This window comes from Danio rerio, chromosome 18, assembly GCF_049306965.1.
Source record: "Danio rerio strain Tuebingen ecotype United States chromosome 18, GRCz12tu, whole genome shotgun sequence".
NCBI classification, from domain to species: Eukaryota; Metazoa; Chordata; class Actinopteri; order Cypriniformes; family Danionidae; genus Danio; species Danio rerio.
Window position 1 is genome coordinate 31,696,223 of NC_133193.1, and position 9,092 is coordinate 31,705,314.

Here is a 9,092-nt window from a genome sequence, read left to right on the forward strand (position 1 = left end):
CCCAGTTGTCAAAATGCATTCACTGCTGCAAAAGACTTGCTTTGTAGTGCACCAGTTCTTAAAGCCCCTCAATTTGATGTCCCCTTTAAACTACAAGTTGATGCGTCTGCCACAGGAGCTGGTGCGGTCCTGTTGCAAGAAGACAAGTTTGGTGTAGAACACCCAGTGTCCTATTTCTCCAAAAAGTTCTCAAAGTGTCAGCAGAACTACAGTGTGATTGAGAAGGAGGCATTGGCACTATTAATGGCACTTCAACACTTTGAAGTATACGTGGGTGGTGGTATAACCCCTTTGTGTGTGTACACGGACCATAATCCATTGATATTTCTTGACCGAATGTGCAACTCAAGTCAACGACTTATGCGGTGGTCTCTTGCACTACAGGAATATAATCTGGACATTCATTACAAAAAAGGTTCAGACAATGTAGTTGCGGATGCATTATCAAGACTTTAAAAAAGTGATATTCTGATAAAAGAAAAAAAGGTGAATGTATATTGGTTGTTATAAACAACTCTTATTGTTTATAATTTTAACTGTGGGGGTGTTACATCCAATGATGTATTTAGGTAATAAGTTGTTGGTGTGAGTGGCAGCTTATTGCTCCCCCCTTTTGTTTTATTAATCGCTCTCTCTCTCTCTCTCTCTGTCTCTCTGCCTCTCTCTCTCATTGAGCAGCGTTCCAAACCAGCCGCACCTGTTTTCAATCAGAGCAAATCGGATCAGTTGCTGTTGATTGAGCTTCCAGGCTTTATAAAGAGGCAGAGCGGCAAAGCACGGAGAGAGTCCCTGTTTTCCCTAACCCAGCGATTATAGTGTGATAGAAATTTTGGCTGGATATTTAGAACTGTGAGTTTGTGAATCTTGTGAGATTATAGTGTGAATAAGAGTGATATGTAACTTTATGTGTAAAGTAAGCCGTGTAAAGAGACAAGTGGTGATTTATTTTGGGTTTATCCTTTAAGTTTCCTCCTGTTTCTGGATTTAGCCAGGTTGTGGGGTAAGAGCATTGTCATTGATTTTGAGTTTTCTTTTATATATATTAGGAAATCTAGAACTTTTTGTTAATTTAGGAAGTTTTTGTTTTGTTGGTTATTTTGGCCTTACCCTCTCATAATGATTTTGGTTAGGATAATTTTCATTTAAGTATCTCTTTGTTTTTGTTTACCCTGTCTGGAAATGTAAAAAAACAAAATATTGATTTTGTTAAACAGTGAATAAAAGATAACATTTTTCTTTTGAAATCTCTTCTCAGAGTTTTTTTTTTTTTGTTATTATTATATCTAAAGTGAACGTATGCTGGGATAGAGAAAAAGGAGATTCTCCACGCACATTATTAAATATTAATTTGTTATTAATTCGATCCAATTAAAATTTGATATCTTTTTTTTATCCTAATTAATTAAATTTTTTTTGGTTACCTTTGTCCCCGTACCCCTAGAAAAAGGGACTTAAACGTGTTGGCAGGGACGGTATCAGAGTAAATTTCCATTCTTTGGAAATTACACTCAAAAAAATGACATGTTGGCGTTAATTAACTTTTTTTTGTCCACTGGTTCCACGTAACTGAGTTAAGTTACCTTTAAGAAAGAATATTTATTTTAGTGAACTTTAGTTCCATAAAGGTAATGTAATGTTGTTTAGTTCAATCAATGTAACATTCATAATTTAGCTTTAATCAAAGTAGTTATTTAAGTTCAATTATTCTAAAATTGATATTGTTATGTTTAACCAAATAAAAAAACAGTTTCCGTTTTATTGAGTTTATTCAATAGCATTTTTACAGTTTTACAAATTGTCCAGCAATAAAATGATTATCAAAATCCAAATATTGTCTTTATCTGTATCTTCACTTATTACAATAATTTAAATACTGTATGTACAATATACTATTAAATTAATATTAATACAAGTATGAAGTAAATTGAAAACAATAAATGATTTACAAAAATAAGCTTACAAAAACATCATAAAATACACTTTTCAAAATGATACTTTTCATATATTACAAAAAACATTTAAAAATAATATTCTGCCATTAAATGAGTTACAAAAATATACTTAAAAAAATTAAGTCTTCTTTTGTAAACTATGCTGTACCTTCTTTACACTGAAAAAGCAGATAACACTTCAGTTGTTCAAAGAAAGATTACCACTTTAAAGCAATGTAACACAATCAGCATTACATCATAAATTAGACCAACCATCACAGAACATGCAATAGCTACACACATTCATCTCTCAGGGCACCATTTCTGCACATTTGCACCATACACTTTCTTACAACCACTCCCTACATCTAAAAAAACAAACACACACACAAAAAAAACATTGTGCATGAAGTCTGCTTCACACAGGTGAGTGGGCTTGAAAAACCACATGTAGAAGCATTCTTAACATTCTTTGTAAAATTAGCACATCTTGGGTGTATTGCCTCTTCTTGTTGATTTGCTGAATGTGTCCTCAATTGTAAGTCACTTTAGACAAAAGAGTCTGATAAATGTTAATGTAACTACTGTAGATTAATAAGGTGGTGTTGCACATCAAGGTTTGTGCTTCATCATGTCCAGCATCCTAAAAATGTCAAGTAAACAAATAAAAAGTTTACCAACAGATCAAAGGTGAAAGGAGGAAATAGTTTAAGAGGAAAATGCAAAATGTAAAAAAAAGTAAATGGCTTACCGTGTACTCCCTCACAAGGGCTTTGAGGATGCATTCACACCTTTTTTCCACTGGTGATGTTCTAAATGACATGAAATGACAATTAGTAATTTACTAAAAAATTTGTAGTTAAAATTGCTAGTAATTTTTACTGTACATCATTTTAATGTGTGTCTAGGCATCTAAAGGCATAGTACCTGGATTATCCACAGTCTCCTCAACCACATATGGGACAGAGGCTGAGCTGTAAACCTGTGAGGGAGAAAAAAGATGCGAGTGAGCAAAGATTTGTAATAATAAAATTTAATCATATAAATATTTAGCATTTAGAATAATATATTTATAATAATAAAAATGGAAAAAAAACTGCAAACTACTAAACTTAAAAGTTTAAATGTGTTAGATGACCAAACAAATAAGCTTACATTAAATATATCATCATGCTAGATGTCATCCTATTTAAGTGTCACATATGCTTGTGCCAACACCACCTTTTAATTAATATTATGTAAGTTATCAAAACTGGCATTAAAACTTGACAAACTGCTTGACACTCATTTAAAATTAGACTATTTCTTACTACCAACGTTTGCAACTTTATTTTGGGGTTAATATATACCAAGTATAAAATTTCACAGGAATGCAAAAAAACTAGAAATTAATCTGCCTTTAATGTGAAAAAGACACAGGAAACATGACAATTTCATAACAATACTATACACAAACACAACATAGTATTACAAGGAAGTTCATTAGTGATTCAAATGTTGTCACAGCCTCAGTATGAATACATACAAAGTAAAAAAATCTCACCTGCGTCCACATTAAGGAAAGCTTTCTGTGCACGTTCTCAATTTGTACTGTAATCTTCATCTTTTGATTCCCTTATTATGGCGCCGATCTAAACGAGCTGAGAGTGATCGTTGTGGTTTGAATCTTCTTACTTCCTGTGTTGTTTTGAAACTGCGCATGTGCAGATATTGCTCCACCTATTGACCAAAATGCAGTACTGCAGAAGCAACACAACTCCCATGTTAATGGGAGCAACACAATTCATGTTAATTAAGCAAGCTGTTTAAATGTGAAAACTTACTTTTTCTAATTTTTTCCAACATAACACTTTTATTTTTAGTACACAAACATAAGCGAATTGTTTAATTTAAACATAGTTATATTCTTTGGACCAACAAAAGCCAAAATTCATTTTTTTGAGTGTAGTAGTCCAGTCCCACCCCCTCTCCCTGTGTGACGAGGAGTGTGGGAAAAAGAGAAATTAGCAGAAAGAGTAGCATGTGTAGCAGTGTCCTCCGGCCTCAACCAGGTCTCAGTTAGAGCCATGAGATTATAGTCAGAATATGTAGCTATGGAGGTAATAAAATCTGCCTTGTTAACAGCTGATTGACAGTTCCAGAGGCCCACGGAGAGAGAGAGTTGTGAAATAGCAGATACATGTATTGAACGAAGGTTGTGAGGATTACGCCTGCAGCGTACCTCCCGTGTTTTGCGAGTGTTAGTAACAACAGGAATTAGAAAACACATAATAAAAGTGCACTGACAACAAAAGATAAAGTCGGTGTCTTTGCTCGGTGGAGTCGCGCAGGTAGAGTCGATGGTCTTTACACTCGTCGGTCTTCACACGAGGCGGTCTTCACACGAGGCTGCCGCGACCGCTGCCGCGGTGAACTAGTTGTTTATATAACCCCAAAGCACTAACGTTAGCTGATTGAATTCAGCTGGACACGCCTCGAGAGTCAAAACAAGGGCCGAAACTGAGGCGGACGACGCGAAACCGACCGCGTTCGCTACACAAGCTCTTATAGTAACCAAGGAAACAGTGGCTAAACACTTGTAGTATTATACACAACTGAAAGCAAGTTTAAATGTCCTACAACTTTACACAAACAGCTGAAAACAAGTCCTCAAACCATACACAACAACTGAAACAAGTCTTAAATGTACTTACAGGCTGCTGGTCTCGATGTTAAAGTGCTTCTCCTGCCGACTAAGCTAGCGTGCTCACTATATAGTGGTTACCTGGCGTTTGGACACGCCTCGAGAGTCAAAACAAGGGCCGAAACTGAGGCGGACGACGCGAAACCGACCGCGTTCGCTACACAAGCTCTTATAGTAACCAAGGAAACAGTGGCTAAACACTTGTAGTATTATACACAACTGAAAGCAAGTTTAAATGTCCTACAACTTTACACAAACAGCTGAAAACAAGTCCTCAAACCATACACAACAACCGAAACAAGTCTTAAATGTACTTACAGGCTGCTGGTCTCGATGTTAAAGTGCTTCTCCTGCCGACTAAGCTAGCGTGCTCACTATATAGTGGTTACCTGGCGTTTGGACACGCCTCCCGAGTCAAAACAAGGGCCGAAACTGAGGCGGACGACGCGAAACCGACCGCGTTCGCTACACAAGCTCTTATAGTAACCAAGGAAACAGTGGCTAAACACTTGTAGTATTATACACAACTGAAAGCAAGTTTAAATGTCCTACAACTTTACACAAACAGCTGAAAACAAGTCCTCAAACCATACACAACAACCGAAACAAGTCTTAAATGTACTTACAGGCTGCTGGTCTCGATGTTAAAGTGCTTCTCTACTTTTAGAAAATGTAGGATGCAGTGCACTAGCAAAAATGTACTTCATGAGGTCTAGTGCTGTTTTGGAAAAATTACTTTGTTACATTGGTAAAAATGCTTAGTAAAATGGGCTGTATGTACTGGTGTTGAAAAAAAAATTATATTAAGCTTTTTTGCTGTTTCATAAAATGTTTTAAAATGTTTAAGCAGCTATTTTTTTGAGTTTATGCATCTGGTATGAGATTGTGATAGCTTAAAACTTTCATCCTCTAAAAAGGTGACAATGTAATTGTTTTGAATCTTTCAATGTGTGTTTGTGATAAAATGTTAAAGGTATAAAATTACAATTACCGTGCAGTTTGTACTCATGAAAAAAGATGGCTTTTTATTATTTTAAAATGATGTAATGTTCATCATGTAATTCATCCTGTAAAAATGTTGCACACTGGCGTGTCACTCAGTGTTTCTGAACAACTCTGTGTCTACACCACACCACTGAAAATACACATCATATGACCATACACACACACTCTGGCATGCACTGCAGCATATCTACCCAGACGAAAGCTGTGCACATCAAACTGTTCTACCTCTGGATCTATTCTCACTATAATTGTTAAACTATAAGTTAAAGTCATCTTTTTGTCTATATCTAACAACATATTCCCTGACTTTGGTCTTTTGAATCTATTACTTGTTCGCAGGTAATGTATTTTAGCTGAGTGCAAAGATAAGTTAATAATTAATGTAACAACGTTCATTCTGTATATTGACTGATTGCTTGCCTTTATTTCCTATAATGTATAAACTTATTGTATGTTATACTTATATAATGACCATTATTGATTATTATCACTGATATTCAGCAAAAGAGAGGGTATGTTTCGTATTTTCAATTAAAATGAAAGGAGGCAGTAATGTTATAGGCTCTGTTTTGTTATAAATCTGCATAGTGAAGATGACGCTCATATAAATATGTAGCTACATGACACCTTAACATTTCTGCTGTCTGTTAAGTTGCTAATTTCAAAATAAAAATAGCCCTTCCTTGAATCATGTTTTCATTTTATTGTTAAGAAAGTGAAACAACGTAGTCAGGGTGATGTAAATGAGGTTATCCTTTTCTCTTTAAAGATTTACTTGACATGTCCTTTGGAGAGGAGAAGAGGATGCAGGACTGAACTTTGTGTACGCTACTTAATATTGAGAAAAAAGCCCCAATCAGATTGGAAATGAATGTCTGCAGCCCCGTCTCTGTTTTCAGATGTCTCTGTTTTTCCCAATTCCCACTGAGACAGAGTAGCAATGTTTTAGAATGAAAAGAGTCTCTTCCGCATTTTCAAAAAACTCTAAAACTCTAGCGCTCGAGAACTCCAGTGTAGGAGGACGGATGGCCTAACCATAGCAAAACTTATGCCTTTCAAAACTAAAACGTATTAAACAGAGCCTGAGAACGCTAGAGGTCAACCAGGAAGTGAAGGCAGCAGGTAGAAGTGGTAGGCTTTCCCGATTTTGTTACTGTACTTTAACTTTGACGTTTTTTTATTGATGGACGTATGGTGAAGGACATGGAAATGAACAGAGAGACACGCAAAGGGAATGACTACGGACTGCATCATGAACAATGAGCTGGAAATGAACACAATGTGGATAAAAGGAAAGAAAAATATAAAAGAATATATATATATATATATATAAAAGAAAATATATAAAGGAAGCAACGGTAATTGTAAATGTGGATAACGCAAACAATACAAAAGCTGTGAACATTATTAGAGCAGTGACGGAGAAGATTGGGTAAGGGAAAATCCTAGCAGTTAATCCCAGACATGGAAAAGGAAATGAACTGGAAAAGGAAGCTACATATGTTTGATGAATTGATGGAAGGACTATACATTATGGGTGAGACATGTAAAGTTAAATAGTTGCAAAAGAGAGACACTATGTTGTTTCTTTCATGCATTTGCCTGTGTACTTGGATGAGAGCCAGTAGGTAGCGTTGGTAGCGCTGGTAGGTGGCCATCGCGTGCAAGGCGGAAGCAGCCTGGCCCGCAGCCTTGTAAGCTCTAGCTCCGAGAGAGGCAGATAACTTACAGGCTTTGGACGGGAGACGAGGCGGACCCCTCCAAGAAGAGGCGCCACGCGGACAAAGATTGACCGCAATCGCGCACTCGACCTGAGGAATTGCCACATACCCCCTGGCTGCTCCACCATCAAGAGTGGTGAGGGTGGAAGGACACGCATCACTGGCAGAAAAAAGTGCCCTCCAAGACTGCGTGAGCCTACTGTGCACCTCCGGGAAGAAGGGGACGAGAGGCTTCGAAGGCTTCGCCCTCTGGTCCTCTAAGTAACACCCATCTAGTCGATCCGAAGCAGCCCGGTAAAGCACGGCTAACATGTCCATTTCAGGATGCGTTTTGACAGCGCTCACCTGCCCGAGGGGGGCGAGCGGGCCTGGATTCCTGTAGGACAATGAAAGCCCACCCTCCGATGCAGCAGTGGACGTCAGGTCCCCGGTGTCATCGAACGTAAGGGCTACCATCTGTTTAGACGGATCTCTTCCTCCGCTCGAAGCTTGGATGGAGCGCTTGGAGGAGCAGGAAGTCCGCGGGCCCGGAGGCGACGGATTCTCCCACTGGAACCCTCAGATCTGCCCGAGGGCCCGCTGCAGTGCAGGGGACAGTTGGGGTGGTTTGCCCTTTTGCAAAGGCTAGCCGCGATCTTAACTGCTAAACAGTCATGGCATCGCAATGACAACATGAACTACCCGCGAGCATTGCATTAACATGCTGGACCTCCAGAGATGCAATGCAGTGCTCGTGCCCATCATCCGGGGACAGGAAACCACCGCACCCAGAAATGCATGGTCGGAGCGACATCCTGAAAAGGTCGTGCTGCACGACTGAGTTGCTCTTTTTGTGAAGTTGCAACTTTATACTCACGGCTCTGGAGGACCGGACCCAAAGAACGCCAGCCAAGGGAGAAACCCAGCTCGACTGTCTGCCACTGCGTGTACACACTCTGGACCAGGAGAATGCTCTCGTTCGCTCAAAATTGCTGGATCACAGCAGGAGGAACCTTCATCGACTCTCTCTGAAGGCTGTAATAGTCTCTGAAGCGAAAAGGATGGCGTTTCCTTGCTTTCCCTGTGCTTATATGCGGAGCTAATTGCAATAAGGCACACATTCACAAGCTTACGCAGCCATCTCATTTGGCATTTCATTGGCCCGTTATATACTCCTTCAGACAATTGGCTTTCTGAAACGAAATCCCCCTATTTCGTGGATTAAAATCCACTAATAGCATTGAAGTTCCCCATCCGAAGGGGTACTGTTGAACACACTGGAAAAAATTACCCTGTGGACATTTTTTTTTAAAATGGTGTTTTATATAACAAAGGAGATGGGCGGTCAGAGAGAGGGGTCTCTGTTTTATTAAAGAATGAAGTTTATGAAACAAGCTCAATTCTATACAAAGACAATGCGTGGAAATGTATGATATCTATAAGACATTATGGAAGAGAACTAATTTTAATCAATGTACATGCACAAAGGAAAAGGAAAGTTAAGGAGTTTTTTATATTTTAAGAGATATTATTTATAAACTTAAGGAAATAATAATTGATGGAAGATTTTAATACAGTTTTTAGTAAACAAGATATAGCAGATGGGATGGCTTTTAAAACAGATATGGAAAAAAGAATTTAAAAACTTGATGGAAGCAGATGATTGATAAGTGGAGGGAAAGAAATGAAAAAGAAAAGGAATTTTCAAGATAAATAGTTGGACAGTTTGTTTGCAAGTCCAAAATAGACCAGGAATTAATAACAGATGTTTTA

At 38.2% G+C, this 9,092-nt stretch overlaps 1 long non-coding RNA gene across 1 annotated transcript; it reads right to left on the reverse strand.

Moving 5' to 3' along the window:
• Window positions 1-1,747: 1,747 nt before the first annotated feature.
• LOC101883985 (uncharacterized) lies at window positions 1,748-4,658 on the reverse strand. Its single transcript, XR_002456087.3, has 5 exons — window positions 4,625-4,658; window positions 3,475-3,670; window positions 2,859-2,913; window positions 2,683-2,743; window positions 1,748-2,574 (listed from the first exon to the last, which is right to left on the reverse strand). It is a non-coding gene; the product is annotated as an uncharacterized lncRNA (long non-coding RNA).
• Window positions 4,659-9,092: the final 4,434 nt, after the last annotated feature.